An 18220-nucleotide genomic window follows, 5' to 3' on the forward strand; every position below is an offset into this window, starting at 1 on the left:
TACTTTGTATCATTTTATAAAATGGAAGATCTACTTGCCTACTGAGATGAAATTTTCTTTTTAAAGTATGGTTATTAATAAAATATTGTCAAATAATTAGGATCCAAATGAGAAAAAATAACATATTTAGGTATCCTTTAATATTATAAAATCAAATATTAGGCATATGTTTATAAAAAAGGTCTACTAGCAAATATATATCTGTATCACACAAATGTGTTTTGACAAAAATATTTTTAAACGTTTGCTTTACTTGTTAAGAAATTTTTTAAAAGTTACATTTGCATGTATTAAGTTTACTGAATTTAATTATATAAATGCATAAGTCTGAGAAAATATATTCAATTATGTAGATACTATCACTCTCTTGATTTAAATAACATCCACATTCCCGTCATTTCCAAATTTTGTTCTCATTCTTCTCCTTTCATGGTTTCAATCAATGAGTTAGTCATTTGAAGTTTTTTTCTTGTTTTTTTTTTTATAAGAGCCACTTCCAGTGGGACTAAATGGGAACTAGAACCACTTCCCAAGATGCTTGGTTCAGTGTTATAGATAGGTCTGACTGTCTTGGTATTTACCTTGAAATAGTCTCTTACTAAGGACCAACCAGGGCTACACCTGCATCTTATGCAAGCTATTTCCATGCCAACTTTGTCATTTTTAAACAGTCATTCTATATATAACCTTTTGCACCCTGCTACTTTTTGTTTACAAATTTAATGTACTTGTATTTGCAATAGCCCAACAATTACACTTTATAAAATCTATACCAAGGGTCCAAACACTCTATTCAGAAAAGAAAATTTCATTTCTATGTTCTTCACAATTACAATTTGTAAGGGTTACAATTAACCAAAATTGTAAACAACCCAAGTGTCCAAGAAAAGAAAACTGGATAAAGAAATGATGGCTCATATACACAATGAAATGAATACTTTTTGGCTGTAAGAAAAGATTAAATCTTTCATTTTGCTGCTATGTGGATGGAACTGGCATGTATCACATTGAGAGAAGTTAGTCAGAAGGAAAGGGACAGACACAAAATGATCTCTTTCATATGTTGGATATAAATACACATACCAAGGGGATAACATGTCTAAATGCAACAAACTGAGAACTGGTCTTCAGTAGGAAGCTTACCATAGGAGAATACATGAGAAATAGGATGGGGGTAGCACACTAGGATAATAGTGGAGGGAGATGGACACTCTTGTGGAGAGTGTGGTGTTGGAATGTGTTCTGAAACCCCTCCATAAGCAGTATTGTAAAATAGCAAAACAGAGGAGGAAACTGAAGGGATAATACAGCAGGAGGGAGACTGCCTTGCATGTGGCCAACTCAGGTTAAATAGCTAGTACTATATATCTACTGGCAGAACCAGTAGATAGCCCTGAGCACTACCAGGTATGATTTTTAAAAAATTGAGTCAATTTTACTATTATTGTGTATAAGATGAAATTTTTCTTTTGGCTCTGATAATATTTTCTTCTTATCACTAGTATTCACGGAATTAGGCTGGAGCGCTAGCACAGCGGATAGCACGTTTGCCTTGCACGCGGCCTACCTGGGTTCGATTCCTCTGCCCCTCTTGGAGAGCCGGGAAGCTACCACGAGTATCTCGCCCTCACTGCAGAGCCTGGCAAGCTACCCATGGTGTATTTTCTATGCCAAAAACAGTAACAAGTCTCACATTGCAGACATTACTAGTGTCTGCTCGAGTAAATCAATGAGCAATGGGATGACAGTGATATAGTGATTCACCAAATTTATTATAATATTATAAATAATTATATTTACTATAATATGAATGATTTTTCCTTATGTGTCCCTTATTTGTGAGTTGAGTCTCTCAGATTTGTGGATTTACAAAATTGTAGTCAAATTTGAATGTTTTTCAACTATAATTTCTTATAGGACTCAGTTCCATGAATGCTTTAATATTTAATATTGTCTTATTCAATATTACCTAATATTTTTCAGATTTTTTTACCCTTTGAACACCATTTGGAGATTTTTTTATTATCACATCTGATATCTTTTTTTCCTATAATTATGTATCCATTTGGGTATAGATATAGAATTTCATTGATATATAGCTATTTCAGTATTGCTGTGTTTTCCTATTCACAACTTGAAGATCTCCACTATCATCTTGATAATTCCCCTATCTTCTTACAGGAATTGTTTCTTTAACTTATTTATTACAAATTTCACAACTTCTATCACACCTAGGTCACTTTTTTAGAACAAATTTCAATGTTATAAGTTAAACATCCCTAATGCTTTGGATGTTTGACAATTTTTATTACAATTTAATTTTATGTGGTGCTGCAAGATAGACTGGAGTGATAGCACAGTGGGTAGGGCGTTTGCCTTGCACGAGGCCAAACCAGGTTCAATTCCTCCTTTCCTCTCAGAAAGCCCAGCAAGCTACTGAGAGTATCCCACCCACACGACAGAGCCTGGCAAGCTACCCATGGTGTATTCAATATGCCAAAAGCAGTAACAACAAGTCTCATAATGAAGACGTTACTGGTGCCTGCTTTAGCAAATCGATGAACAATAAGACAACAGTGTTGCAGTGTTATTTTGGTGCTGCAAGACATTTGGCATATTTCTCTAAGAAGTTTTTCACATTTTTAACATTTTAAAAAAAAGAATTTTTTAACATTGCTTAGAATTTTAAAATTACTTCACTTGAGTTTTGTAAGATTCAGGGCTGCTTTTTAGTAGATAATGTAACCATAATTGGAAGGCAACATATTTTTTATGCCCTTTGTATACTGGGGTTCATTCTGCTCTGACTTCGGAATACAAAATTCTTCTACTTTTGCATGAGTTTTAGAAATTGATCAGCATGTTGATTTCTGCCAACTCTTTCCTCAGGATGTAGAAATTTCTCTTTGGCTTGTGCAGATAAATAAAGAGACCCCCTGTATCTCTCCAGAGTCTCGCTTTACAGCCCAATCTTTCTTGTACTCAGTCCAACAAATGACATTCATTTTTACTTTTCTAACAAATTCATTTTGTATCACTTCAACTCATTGACTGTGCTAGACTCAAATTGTCTTTTTCCTCTCAATAGTCCGGCCTGAGAATTTCCCTGAACTCTTAAGATGAACCATGATCCTTAACTTAAATCTCATCTAACACTGTTTCACTTGACATAAGGACAAAATATTGCAATTATATTATTTAATGTCAAAAACCATAAAACCAGTGCTCCACAACTTTCAGCCAAGTTTTTCTTTGTATCAGGTTAAACCATAAACCTAATTCTTGAGTTCAATTGAAACATGACTTAATAGAAATTTGTATTCATGCATTCAACTTTTAACCAGCTATTTCTCCATCCAGACACCATTACTATGATTACTCTAAAGAAATCAAGTTCAGGCACTGAATAGTAAGAGTAATGGGAAATTATGAATCAATGGGTTAAATTTGCAATTCAACAACATGAAAACGCTGTAGGGATATATAGCTTTCAACTATATTTCTTGTTGATGAAAGAGACCTCCCCAAGATGTTTAGAACAGTTTTTCCCAGGAAATGGTACGTTGGCAGGTATGTTATTTGGAGCCTATGTCAAGAGAAGTCCTGTTGACTCACATTTTCTTCCTTTTTGTTGAGAACATAACTATAATCATTAGGATGGGAACAAGACAATTTGGTGCTTAGACTTTGTAGTTTTGGGGTCACTGGATCTGTACTTAAACTGTCACCCTAAGAGGTTTTCACCATTAACTATGTATGAGAATAAAATTCTGAACTTAACAGAGAATTGGAATTTTATCAGAAATAATTACTGTATCGGAGACACTAATGAACATTGCAGAAAAAAACACATAATTTTAGAGCAACTTGTCTTTGTCTTTAGTACCCTATTCTTGTCATGTGAGAACTTCTTCTTGTTTCTTGAAGCCTCAGGCCTTTATTACATTTGTTAGACTAGAACATAATTACCTCATTATTCCTCACTTACAATGACATTATTCCTCTTCCTCCACATAGATTCCCATATGTTTGCAATTAAATTTGATATTTTCTCCTACTAATCTGTCTGGTGTTAATTTGATTGCTCAAATAGCTCAATAGCAACAGAGAGGTAGAGGGGAAATTTTCTCTTCTTTCATACAGCAATAACGGATTGTACTCTTAAACTTTGTTAAAAGGGTAGCTGCAATTCACATTTCTTTCCACAACAGAATATTTTAAAAGACCAAATTAAAGAGATCAAGGCAGACCTCTTCTTTCCTTTGAAATATTCCATACACCATTCATTGCATTAAAATGTGAGTTAATTATAGTTCCTCTCTAACACTGTTTGCCCTCATAATAGAATGTCAGGTTCCTAACCTATCATCTGATGCAATATTTTCTGCCATCGTATTTGATATTTTGTAAGTTTTTCTCTCTCTGTACATTGCCACCTTTTACTTTGTGAGTGTGAATCACAATTGCCCCCTTGACAACTTGTGAGACAGACTGTTATTACAAGTTTAACTTTAGCTTATCCCTATGCCCTTTTCTTTTCCCTGACATTTACACTGACAGTTTTGGGAAAAAAAAAACTGTTGTTTTTTTTTCTGAAAAGTTATTCCTATTTAGAATACAAAATGTTCTTAGCTTTTAACTAATTTTTCACAACATATTAAGATAACAATAAGTTTTCAACTGGTGGTTTATTTTAGCAAGTAATAGATGAGAATTTTTTTTTGGACTCTTTATACTTTGTAGCCAGTTGTAATTTGAAAAGATGGCCTCTAAAGTACATTGATGAAAAGTTACAAATTTCTAGGATTATACATGAATATGCATCCCACTATTAAAATCCAAGAGCTACTATCTTATTGATCAACTAAAGAAGGCTAAAGTTTATAGATTTCATTCTTTCATTTATGACTTGATGAGAGTTCAGGCTGATCTTTGCTCGTTTTAAAGACAAGTCCCAATGGTTACTCAAATGTCTGTTATATAATCTCCAACTGTTTGCATTTTTTTTTTGGCTTTCTTTTCATGGTTAATCTCTACCTTTCTAATATTGTGGTCTAAAAATAATTTGTTATTATTTCTATTGTATATATAATATATATTTATTTTTATATAATAAATAATATAAATAATAAAATGACCAATTCTGTCATTTTATTATTTATATTATTCTGATTTATTGTACTTAAATTATGTCCCAACACGTAGTCTGTCCTGATAAATACTCCATGTGCATTGGAGAAGACTGCACATTCATATTTTTTGAGGTAGAGATCCCTGTACATGTTTAATAGGTCTAGCTTTTCCAACTTCTCATTTAAGGCTATTTCCTTATTGATTTTCTGCTGTTACTTCTCCAATAATGAGAGTGCAGCTTCAATTATCCAACTATTGTGGTTTTACTATTAATGTCTCTCCTAAGATCTATGAATTACTGTAAGAATTTTGCTGCCCAGGGTCTTAGAGATAATACAGTTGTAAGATGCTTATCTTGAATAAGGTTTGCACAAGTTCTCTTGTTCGATCCCTGGAACTGCATATTGTCTTCTGAGCAATGCCAAGAATGATCCAGAGCACAGTTAGGTATGCCCCATGTTCCTCACCACTCAAAAATAACAAAAGGACTTTTCTATCCCTTCATTTGACTCATACATGTTGATAAGAGTGAAGTTCTCATGATATATTAATTTAATCAACTTATAATGTCCATCCCTATCTCTCATTATCTTCATAAGTTTAAACTCCATCTGGTCTGATAAAACTACAGCTAATTCTACTTCTCTTTGTTGTTTGTGTTTGTTTTGGGTGTCACACCCAACTTTTCTCAAGGTTTATTCCTGGCTCTACTCACAAAAATCACTCAGGAAGACTCAAGATGCTATAGATCAAACTCATACTGGATGTTTGCAAGTCATGCACCCTACCTGCTGTACTATCTGTCTAGCTCTGTCCCTTCTAAAATGAATTTTATTTCCCTTAGCACTTTTTTCTCAGCCTTTTACTCCGAATGTGTGTTTATCATGAAATCATGAGAGATCACCCTACATTTGTTTCCTGATCTAGCTTCTTTGGGTCTTTTAATTATGTTAATCCAACCTCTTATTATTCACAGAGCTTCCTGATATAAATACAATTATTGCCATTTTCTAAGAATATCAGAGGTGTTTTGCAATTTGTCTTTGTTTTCTTGACTTTCCTTTTTTTTGCTTGTACTTAGGAAAACAAATAACTATCACCACGTTTTTGCATACTGACTGATAAATAAAATTTATCGAAGCAGTAGCAGTAAAGATTTATCCAGGTCTTTTGAGAAATTTGTTAATAGACTTACATACATATTCTACTTACAGTCTTCACTGCAGCTGTGAGACATAAGTAAAATTATTACCTGCACTTATTAACTGTGATCAAATATATTTCCAATATTTTTACACTTTTTAAGTGTAATTATTTAACACAGATATCTTTTTACCAATACCTAATGTATAGTCATTGTCATACCATGTCCATATCAAAATCAGTTTTATTGTAGAATATAAAACATGCCCATATCAGAGTCTAGTTCTTTTCCTTTTGAGAATAATTCAGCTTCCACTAACTACTAACAAAAAGTTAAATACCTATTGATTGATTTGTTATGATCCCAAATACAAACAACAGAGAATTAAAATTAATAGAGATTCTCTCTGTTAAATGGTTTTTAATAAATCTATTGATCCATGTTCAAAGGCATAAATATTGGCTTCAGTGTCATGTCGAGTATTTGTGATTATAGTAGACAGCCATGATCTGTTTCATAAAGAATTGATTCATAATTTATTTTACTTGACTGTAAAGCACAAACAAGACCAGACAGTCATAATAATGAATGCAAGAAGCATCCAGAAATCCTGGGCTCATTTTCTTGCAAATGTCAATTCACATGCATCTAAAACTGAAATATAACAGGCCATAGAATAACCAGATAGGAGAGGGTGCAATAACTCCGTTATTAGTGGGAGACATGATGTTGAATCACAGCTGTAATGGTAGAGGGGATACACACCATCACCTCTGATCATTAACAAACACAATCTGTGGCCTATATATTAAAATTAGAAACATAATGGTGTTTTGTTCTTTGATTTTGGTACTGACTCCCTTTTCCTAACATGTGCTATTTATTATGTTCCAACTTTTGACCTTGTGAAAAATTTAATAACACACACAATTTCTCACATCAAGCCGTAGGCCTGTGTGTTGTCTTTATATTTTTTTTCAAAGATGTTGAAAAGTGATGTAAAAGTTTCATCAGTTACATTCTTAGATTTTTCAAATAAAATGTAGTTTACATAATAATATTAATATACCTTAAGAAACCAATTATTTCTTATGATATAATTTCAGTAGAACACATGCTAAAAATAGATAAAAAGTAACTATAGATCCATAGGAAGAGAATATCTGAGAGAGGTCCATCTTTTCCTCAGTAACAACTTCTACGTGACCCCTATTTTAATAATTCTAGTCACCTTAAAGCTTCAGTATGAAATGCTGAATGACTCTAATTGTTAGAAAGATAATTTCCAAATGTGTTTCCAGAGAACAAATTATTTGTGTGCAATTTATGAGAAACAATCATCTGTAAACCTCTTGCTCAGTGCTTCTTGTTTATAAATTATATGCTTCATTTTATGTTCCTATAAAAGAATATGAGAGAACTTACATGAGAGTCTCAGACTAGATTTTTGAGTCTCTTGGCATTCTTGTATTATATGAATGTCTGTGTCTTCCTATATTTTTCCAAAACATAACAAGACTTTCACAAATGAAATGTAGCCATTCACTAGTGATAATGCTATATTGGGAAGGACCCTCAAGTTCTTGTCTTCAAGCAGTTAATATTGAGAATAAAAGCCAGAGAAAAAGGGGCCAAACTCAGAAAAAGGTTTATTTGAGAGGAAAGGAAGAGAAAGCAAGGTACCTTCTGGATTGTGAGGGGGATTTTTTTAAGCAGGTTTCTGGAGAAGGGCAGAAACATTTTCCATTTAAAACCCTTTTAATGAAGTGGGGGTGAGGTGGATGGAACTTTTCCTTTTGTAAGAGCACATGGGTCGATAAAAGGAGTGGGGGGATGTAAGATGATTATTTTTTGGTCATCCAGTCATCTAAATCATTCATGTTATTAGACACATCTTGGGCCCACCCTCATGACCACTACAGCAATTTGTTAATTTTAGCATCTCTCCTCTTTTAATCTGACTCTGACTCACTCCACCTGTCCCTATGTCATAATGTAATTAAAGCAGCTGAAACTTAAAAAGTTTATGTCATCAAACTCAAATACATATCAGTTGTAAAATCATAAAAATGATTCCAAGCGAGGAAAGAGAGGAAATAGACCATGCTCAAAGTTGGGGGGAAAAACACCATTACTCTTTTTCCTTTCCCCTCCCTTCCCCTCCTTTAACTACCTTTCCCTCTGCTCCCCTCTTCTTTTCTTTGTTTTCTTCTCTATTTTCCTTGCTTCAAATTATCCTTAAAATGCAGATTCCTGGAAAAACTTTTGCCTCTCTTCTCACAGTATTTCATCGGAAATAGTCAGCAAAAAGTATTCAAGTGCTCAAATGCAATGGCAAACATAATAATGATATCTGACAGCTATAACAAAATGAAAGAAGAAGGGGAAAAAGAGAACTTATTGTTTTTCTCTTCATGCACTTCTCGTAATGAGACTCCCTTTTCTGCACATTTTGAGGAGCAGATAACCTTTGCTGGGAGATTCTAGGGGAAGGAAGCAAATATTTTTTATGTCATCCTTTCACTGCTAAATAAGGCACAGATTTCTATTCTCCAAAGGTACATTCTGACATCTCTTTATTTAGAAACCAGGGCACCATTTAACCTAACATTTACTTCCTTGATATTAATGACAACTGCATGAAATTGCTGGTACAAAAATTAAACTTACACTCCCTGCTGCTATTGCTGATATGACAAAACAATATTAATTTAATACCGTGGGCTCTTTCATAACAAAAAATAATATCTAAGAAAAATAAAGTTTTTCTGTGTAATAAAATACCCTGATACCCCAGAGTCTAAGCATGCTCCCCACCATGGAGATGATTAGAGACTTGACATTTTCAGGTTCCCTTTTCCCTGAGAGGGTAATTGGAAAATCTAGATTTTTTTTTATTATTAAAAAGTACATCACATAAAAATTTAATAAATAATTTTAAAACATCAGATATAAAGATCAATTATGAAAGGCATTTCTTTTCATCTGAAAATTTTAATAATAAATATCCAGAGACAAGTAGTACAACTGAGAAACTATATGCTTAAGAATTGTCAATATTCTCTAAAGCAAAAATGTCTTGGAACTAAGAAGAATGCTTCAAAATGACAGATTAGACCAATAATTATTTGAAGGTAGTCTTGTTTTGTGACTTGAGGGGGCAAATAAAAGAAATAAAGAAAAAAAACACATAGTTTTTCTTGTTTGAAAAATCACATTTCTATCTCATTAGGAGTAAAGTTTGTGTTTTAAACTTAGTTTCCTCTTGATTTGAACAAGTTCTGTCAGGTCTTTTCTTTAGTATCTCCTAATCAATTTCCTGCTAAACTTACCTTCTATAAAACTGTTTTATTTCAAGAAGTTATCATTTTTTCCTTGAATTACAATGATAATGTCTCCATTCCATCTACCTCAAATATTTATTTGTGTGTGGTTAATTTTATTTTATATAATACGTTGCTAAGTAAATAAATGGGAATGTGGTGATAATATTAAATGTGAACCAAAAATAGTTTGCAAATAGACTATATTCTGCTGTAGACTTTAGGTTTGGATTGGAGAGGTCTTTCATGAAAGATTACCTGAAACAGAAGTTCCTCAGAATTTAGTGGTAGTTAACAGAGTTATCAACTCTTCTAAGAGTTGTCTGTGTTCACATGACAACGTGATTAGTTAACTCTTTCTCCTATTCCATCATCAACATCCGGCTTCAGTTTATGTTTCCCCGGGCAAAAAAAAAGAGAGAGAATTTCTTCAGAAGTCTTACTCAATTCCTCTCTCAAAGTCAGCTTGAATCTAGGTCAGTTTTTGCCACGTCTCAAGAAAAAGTCTCAGACCTCCTTTATCACTTTTATTTAGATAAGTTACTGAAAGTGTCTCAGCCCTAGCTTTTGCATCTAAAATACTGGTGGAGTCACTGATGATGGCTTCTAAAGCTGCCCTTCATGCCTGGGTAAGCCAGGAGCAAAATGGGAGCCCCACTGAACCCAAACACCCCTTTGTTCATCATCTGCCATATACCGCAAATGACTTTCTCCTGGCACTCAGGGTGTTTTGGCGCCATCCTGATTTTCCACCAAGTGGTATTTATTTAAAGATTCAAATCTTCAATAAAGTACTTGAGGAACATTATATAATGTTATCATGCAATGTCATTTAACAAAAATGAAAATGAAAAAAAGGATTGAAGTAATTCTAATACCCCCATAACTATGTCCCTGGACTCCACACCAGGCTGCTTCACTCGGGGAGCCCCAGAGGAGGGTGGGGGAGAGTCCTCCCTGCCCCAAGGAACCCAGCTCTGGCATCCAAAAACCTTCACCCAACCACCGCCACGCTTAAGGCTGCTCACCATGCACTCAAGCCGATCCTCATGCATGAGTGAAATCCTACAGAACCCAGTTACCAAGGAGAAAACCTGTGTTATCTGCCACCTCGCCCAACCTGGCACCTCACAAGGACCCTTCATTCCAGTTCCTGCAGCAGAGCCTGGTGCGGGTGTACAGCCTGCAGCACTTGGACCCCCAGGGTTCCCAGGAGCTACTAGAGCTCACCATCAGAGATCTACAGAGATTTGGAGAACTTCAGTCTGAATTGGCAGGAGTAGCTGACTTCTCAGCTACTTATCTTTGGTGTCATCTTCTTCTCATCAAGGCCTTGCAGGAGAAGCTCTGGAATGTGACTGCCTCCTTGACTCTGAAACAGAGTGATTTGTTCTCAGCAGCTGCGAAGCAGATCATGGAAGAGACCTACAAGATGGAGTCCATGTACAGTGGTGTGGAGAACAAGCAGGTGGTTATCATATAGCACATAAGGTTGCAGATCAGAGCCTTGCAACTCACAATGACCACTCTGACTACTCGGGGAGTTGACCCTTTATTTGAGATGTGTGAAAGATTTTTTACAGGAAGTGGACTTTTTTTCAGAGGTGCTGTGTTGCTGATCTGTCACAGCTGCAGGACAGCTTTGTGGACAAGCTTCTGGACCTTATGCCTCCACTTGTGACATCCAAGCCTGCAGAAGTGGTCCAGATCCTGCAGGGCAGCTTCCTGCACACAAGGCCTCAGCCACCGTCATTGGGCCTGCATGCAAGTCCAACAACCCTCTGGGATTCACCTCTGGGTTGGTAGTGGCCCTAGATGCTGATGCAACCCTGGAACACGTACAGGACCCTCAGAACACAGTGAAGGTCCAGGTCTTAAATCCTGATGGCCAGACTCAGATAATCCACCCCAAGCCTGCTGATATCCAGAATCCTGGTCCCGGGTGACAACCAGCATCTCACTCAGGTGTATCTCTCCCACATGGCCTGGACAGAGCCGTGCCAGATGGAAGTGAGGCTGCTGCTGGCCTAACGCTCTGATCCACGCACTCCCAAGACCCCTTGGACAGAGCAAAGTGATGTGATGACACAGATGGAAGTCAGCATAGAGGGCACCAAACCCTCCAGCAAGCCAGTGAAGGTTTATATAATGTTCAAACCTGCCAGGCGCTGAGCTCTGTTCCCTGATGTGTGGCATCAAGCACAGGATGCATTATGTTTCTAGAAAATCAAAATCCTCAGGTCCACTCCTTCACCCCCAACCTTCCCTCAATAACACACCATACTGTTCAGCCCAGGCATTTCAAGAAGAAATGAAAAAGAAAAAAATGCACAAAGGTCTTCATGTTAATTACAAAAGGGTGCACAAGTATGAATTTGGGCCTAACCTGGCCCTTCTTTATGAATAAGCCTGCCCTTCTAAATGACTCAAGTAATATTTATCACAGCAATACATGACCTGACTAAAACACATGACCTGAAAATAAATAGTTCCAAAATTTACATGAAAAAGAAAGAGATTGATTCAAGATATTTTCGTTTTAGTTTTAGTATCTTCGATGAAAATTTTAAAATTACAAATACACCCTAAAAAATGAACTATTGGGGCTGGAGTGGTAGTACAGTGGATAGGACAGTCTGTCTTGCATGCATCTGACCTGGATTCAATCATCGGCATCCCCTATGGTCCCTGGAGGACCATCAAGTGTAATTCCTCAGTACAAAACCAGGAGTAACCCCTGAGTATCGCTGGGTGTGACCCCAAAACAAAAACAGAACAAAATAAAACAAAACAAAATGAATAAATTATTCCTGATTATTTCAGAGATTAAAAATTTTTAAATACTGATAGAAACTGAAGTAAAAGTTTTCCTTTAAAAATATCATGCTTTGTTGGGCAACTCCTCGCAGAATGTCTCCAGCCTGAGAACTAAGCCTCGGCCCCGTGCCCGCCCAGGAGGGGAAAAGGTATTTCACTCTCTCTCTCTCTCTCTCTCTCTCTCTCTCTCTCTCTCTCTCTCTCTCTCTCTCTCTCTCTCTCTCTCTCTCTCTCCTCTTTCTCTCCGGGGAGGAAGGGCGCGGTGTCCGCCATATTATGACGACCACAGATTAGGTTTTCAAGCCTGCAATGATCCAATATCTGGAAGAAATCTCCGTGGACTTAGTTTTTAAAGTCGAGAAATTCAAAACTGTGCGGCCGCTACTGCGGCCTCGCGACCTCATTTGTCTTCACAGTAGGTCTGAATCTAGTGGGGTACTCCTAACAATAGTGAGGTTTGTGTTGAAATATTGAGTGTAACCAAAGTAAACAGAAAGTAAAATGAAACTTATCAGTTACAAGGCGGGGGGTGGGGGGCGGGATGGGAGGTAAACTGTTTGGTTTTTTTTTTTTGGTGGTGGTATGTGGGCACTGGTGAAGGGGTGGTTGTTTCAGCATTGTATAACTGAGACCTAAGCCTGAAAGCATTGTTATCTTACACATGGTGATTTAATAAAATAATTTTTTTTTTTTTTTTTTTGCTTTTTTGGGTCACACCTGGCGATGCACAAGGGTCACTCCTGGCTCTGCACTCAGGAATCACCCCTGGCAGTGCTCAGGGGACCATATGGGATGCTGGGAATCGAACCCGGGTCGGCCGCGTGCAAGGCAAATGCCCTACCCGCTGTGCTATCACTCCAGCCCCAATAAAATAAAATTTTTATTAAAAAAATAAAAAAAATAAAAAATATATCATGCTTTGAATACTGATCCTAATAACTTTCACTAATCATAAATCCTAAATATTTTAATTCTACTTTTGAAAAATAAATGTTTTTGTTTTGAATTCAGTTTTGCATTTTTCATGAGTTAATTTTTGTGTAAGATATCAGACTTATATCATGACTATTCTTGACTTTTTTTTTTTTTTTTTTTTGCCCATCATTGTCAGTACCAGCTCTACCGAAATACCGAAAGACTATCAGGCTACGCTTCTTTGTTGAATTGTTTTTTGTTTAGCTTTGTTAAAAATTTATCAGTTGACCATATTTATGTGGGACTATTTTGTGTTTGTTTTCTTCAGTTTATCTATGTGTATATCCTACTATCATAAGTTTATTTGCTACAGTCAAAAAATCATTTTAGAAATAGGCTAACACTTTTCTCATTTTATTGTTTTTATAATTGCTTTAGCTATTCTAAGTCATTCACTGTTTTAAGTAAATTATAATTTAGAATTATATTCCAAGTGACTGTAAGAAACATTACATTCTAAAAACTAGGAATTTTAATGGGAATTCTATTAAACCAATATATAGACTTTGGTAAAACTTAGATTTTCATTATTTGAATCTTAAGTCTATGTAGGCCATTTACCTCTAAATTTAGTTTATTTACTTAGTATTAATTTGTTTTATCTTATTACCATCTTGAATATTTTTGCATAAAAGCTCTATGTATATTTGATTAAATTAAGTATTTCAGTTATTATGTTTGGTATTATATTACTAATCTCAATATTTCTATGTTCATTTCTACTAAGAAATATTCTTGTATGTTAATCCTGAACTTTTTGACCAGGTTAATATCATTTATTAGTTCTAAGCGTTTTGTTGTTAATTGTTTAGTTCTATCTATGTAGACAATATTGTTATCTGTATAAAATTTTGTTTCTTCACAATAAAAGTATTTTTATTCTCTTTGGTTGCAATAAGACATTGAGTACAATGATGGCGAGGAACAACAAGAGGACAGTTTTTTTTTCTTGCTGTCATTTTTAGTTAGAAGGCATCCAGTTTGTCACAATGAAGAATAATGTTACTGTAAATTTTATTGTAGATGCTCTTAACCATATTAAGAATGCAACCCTCTATTTTAGTTCATAAAAATTTTATCATGGATATATGCAGTCTTATGTCAAATGACTTTTCTAGGTTAATTATCATTATCATATTTTTTTTATTTTTCACCTGTTGATATTGTGATTCAGTGATTTATGTTTGCATGTTTAATAAGTCTCAGATACATAGAATCAAGTCCACTTGGTCATAATGTGTAGCTCTTTTAATACATCTTTTGGCTCAAAATATTAGTATTTTGTTGAAGATTTATGTTTAGTGTGGCCTTGAAAGATCCAGACATACAATTGTCTTTTATCAGTTTTCTTTTTCTTTCTGATTTTACTATGAAAGAACCTTGCGCTCACAGAACACATTAAGAATGATTTCTGTTGTTATTTTATAAACATTTGGGGTAGAATTGATAATAAAATCTCCTTCTTAAATGTTTAATGAGACTCACCATTAAATTACCTCATGTTTTCTGTATTGCAGTTATTAATTCCTAAATAAATTTTATTTAATAGATATGCCTATTTAAATTTTTTTTCATTTTGTTTCTGTTTTATCCTGTATTTTTCAAGGAATTGCATGTACTTACTTGATAAAAGTAATGTGCAAGTATTAATGTAGTTTAGAATATTCATTTGTTTTTATGCTTATAAAATTAAGCACTCATAAACAACTTCAACAATGGTAATTTGTGTCTTTTTTTTTCTAGACTGTATAGAGACTAATTACAATTTTTAACTTGTAAAAAATGCTGCAGTCTTTTGAAATCCTGAGGATTTGAATCAGAAATAGAACTGCTGCATTGCAGGTATGAAACTGCACGTACCCCACATATAAAGCACAATACGAGAGGCACTGCCATTTGTGATTCTTGACACCACATGAAAGTGTGACATCCAGTGAAACAACACAAATTAAAATATGTGAGCACTGAAACCAAGTGGAACTCTGCTGATCTCAACAATAAAAGGAAAGGCAGTCAAAACTAAGAAAGTGACTATCAACTGAGTGCAGCTTTGGGGGCTGCAGAGACAGTATCAGAGTAAGGTATTTGCCTTACATGCAGTCAACTCTGGATTGGTCCACAGCACCACATTTGGTTTCCTAAGAACCACCAGGTGTGATTCAAAACATGTGCTCTCTTCCCCCAAATTCACTGATTATAGTTTTCTTATATGCAATTTAATTGATCTATGCTCCTTATTGTAGCTCCTATTTCTTTCTTTAGTAGCATTTTGTATATGTACTGCCAAAGCGAGCACATATTTAGTAGCATTTTGCTTTTATCACCTTTCTCTTCTTTTCCAGGGGGAAACTTGGATTGTTGATATTATATTGTATGTATTTCTAGTATTACTGTTTACTAGAAATACATATGATGTAATATCAAGTCTCACAATGGAAACATTACTGGTGCCCGCTCGAGCAAATGGATGATTTGATGATTTATCAAACGGGATGATAGTGATGCAGTGATATTTCTAGTATAATATTTAACACTAGATTTACTAGAATTCTGCTATCTGTGTAAAATTTTAAATTCCCACTCAAACATGACTGACATTATCCCACATATTTTGGCAAAATGTGTTTTTATTTTCATTCATTTTGTTGAATTTGTTTGGGGGAGGGTGGCTTCAAAGTGCTACTTAAGGTACCCAGACGTCACTCCCAGCCATACTTCGTCAAGTAGTTTGGCAGTTTAATACTAGAAGCCAAGGTTGTGGTGCTGTTCAGCCTCTGCATTGTGAGGCTCAGGACTCCCTCAGTGGTGCTCAGATGCAGGGACACAAGGTTACTCAGAAGGCAATGTGGTTCCATGTCTATTTTTCTGCTCTCTATTCTAGTTTAATTGAGCTGCAATTTGAGAACACTTTTTAAATCATGAGGTGTAGCCATATTTACTAGTATTGCATGTAAGCTTAAAACAAACGCCACAAAGTGTGACTTCCAGACCTACAGCCACCCTCACCCCAAACACATGATCAATTATAATTAAGTGGAATTTATTCTATCAGCTAAAAAGGAGCTTCCAGGTGCTATATAAATGTTTGCACTTCTGTAACTAGAGGAAAGTGGGAAGTGAGAACGTTGAACCAATATTAGATGGGGGGGGGGGGGAAGATGGTTATCACAGAGACTTTTTCCCTTCTGGGAAAGGCAAAAGTCTAAGAGGCAGATTACTATGTAATCTGATGATCAGGTTATTCTTAATTGACCAGTTTAATCTTTTAACCTTTCTTTCTTTCTTTTCTGAGAGAGTTGAAATTGTAATTTAGAACCTGTGTCAAGACAGGATTAGCATAAGTGACTCCATTTGGAACCTGTAGGACTTTTTTTTTAATTTTTAATTTTAAACAATGTGGATTTTCTTGGCTTGACAACTATAATTTCATCTGGGCAATATTAACTAAGAGTTCATATTAGCACAAATTTTTCCTTCACTTTTCTTAGTCTGAGGTTGAGTTAGATTTTAATTCCTTTAAAAAAATAGTATCTGTTGCTGGGAGCTGTTCTCTTCAGGGTTCCTAGTAAGAATAGATATTAATAAATATTACTAGCTAATGGTGCTACGATATGCTAATTAACAGCTATTCTTACATACTTTTAAAACAGAAACTCTACTCAATATGTTATTAGAAAAGCTTCAGGTACTACCTGATTTGAAATGTTACAATGCATTCTTCTTTTATAGTTTTTTTTTAAAATTTAGTCTAAAAATTCTGTATTAACCTGAGTTAGTGAAATGCTGCTGTGCTCTATTGTTCTCCAAGGATGGTAGAACTTATAGGGGTGGCTTAATGGTGCTTAAAGGAAATGTTATATATAAATAATTATCTGCGTGTCACTATTTCTCTATATCAAACCTTGAGTTAGGCATTTACATATCATGGAAAGTTTAACCTTTGCAGCAACTTTATGACTCTAGTTTCATTTTCTCCTCATGTTATAAAGGCTTAAGTTAAGTAAATTCCTGTCACCACACTATAAAGTCACTATACAAGCAAGTATTCCAGTTCTGTTGTGATTTGACTTCTAGAAGCATATTCACCACTCTACTCTGCTGATGTGAATTTTGAATGCAGAGATTTATAAAAGATTAAAAAATGGCATCATTCTTTCCAGGTTCAGGTTCAGGGCACAAAAAAAATATGTCATCTTACGTGACTTTTAGTAAATCTTGGTGGGAGTGAATAATTACCAGTAGGGAGCATGAGGAATTTCATAGAAGCTATGGATGTGTCCATTATCCTGATGTAGAGATGATTTCAACACTGAAACAAATCAAATTATATACTTTAACATGAACAGTTCACTGAGACCAATTAAATTTCATAAATGTTTATGATAAGCTTCAAAATTGGTAAATAACACGTACTATAATATCCTTTATGCAACATTATTATTAATTTATTTATTTACTTATTTTTTTGTTTTGGGAACTCCACCCAGCTGTGGTCAGGACTTTCTCCTGGCTATGCTTTCAGAGTTTACTTCTGGGCTCAGGAGACCTTACGGGGTGTTGAGGATTCAACTAGGGCCAACTGGATGCAAAAAGGTAATCTATCTCCTGCACTCTTCCTCTACAGCACCCATATTAAAATATAAATTTGATGAATGCTTGGTTTTCATAATCTACAACACTACCTGAATTAATGCTCTCAGAAAATCTTTACATTTCTTTGTTATGGGAAATAGTCAACCTCAAGCAGTAAGGCTACTCCTGCATTTTATGATAAAATATCAAATCCACTGCTTCCAGCTGCTCTAACAGTCATGAGTGACATTCCTTT

At 35.1% G+C, this 18220-nt stretch overlaps 1 pseudogene; it reads left to right on the forward strand.

The window, feature by feature from the left end:
* Positions 1-10199: 10199 nt before the first annotated feature.
* On the forward strand, positions 10200-11772 carry LOC101554209 (integrator complex subunit 4-like; annotated as a pseudogene).
* The last annotated feature ends 6448 nt before the right edge of the window (positions 11773-18220 follow it).

Source organism: Sorex araneus, chromosome 11, assembly GCF_027595985.1.
Source record: "Sorex araneus isolate mSorAra2 chromosome 11, mSorAra2.pri, whole genome shotgun sequence".
In the NCBI taxonomy this organism is placed as follows: Eukaryota; Metazoa; Chordata; class Mammalia; order Eulipotyphla; family Soricidae; genus Sorex; species Sorex araneus.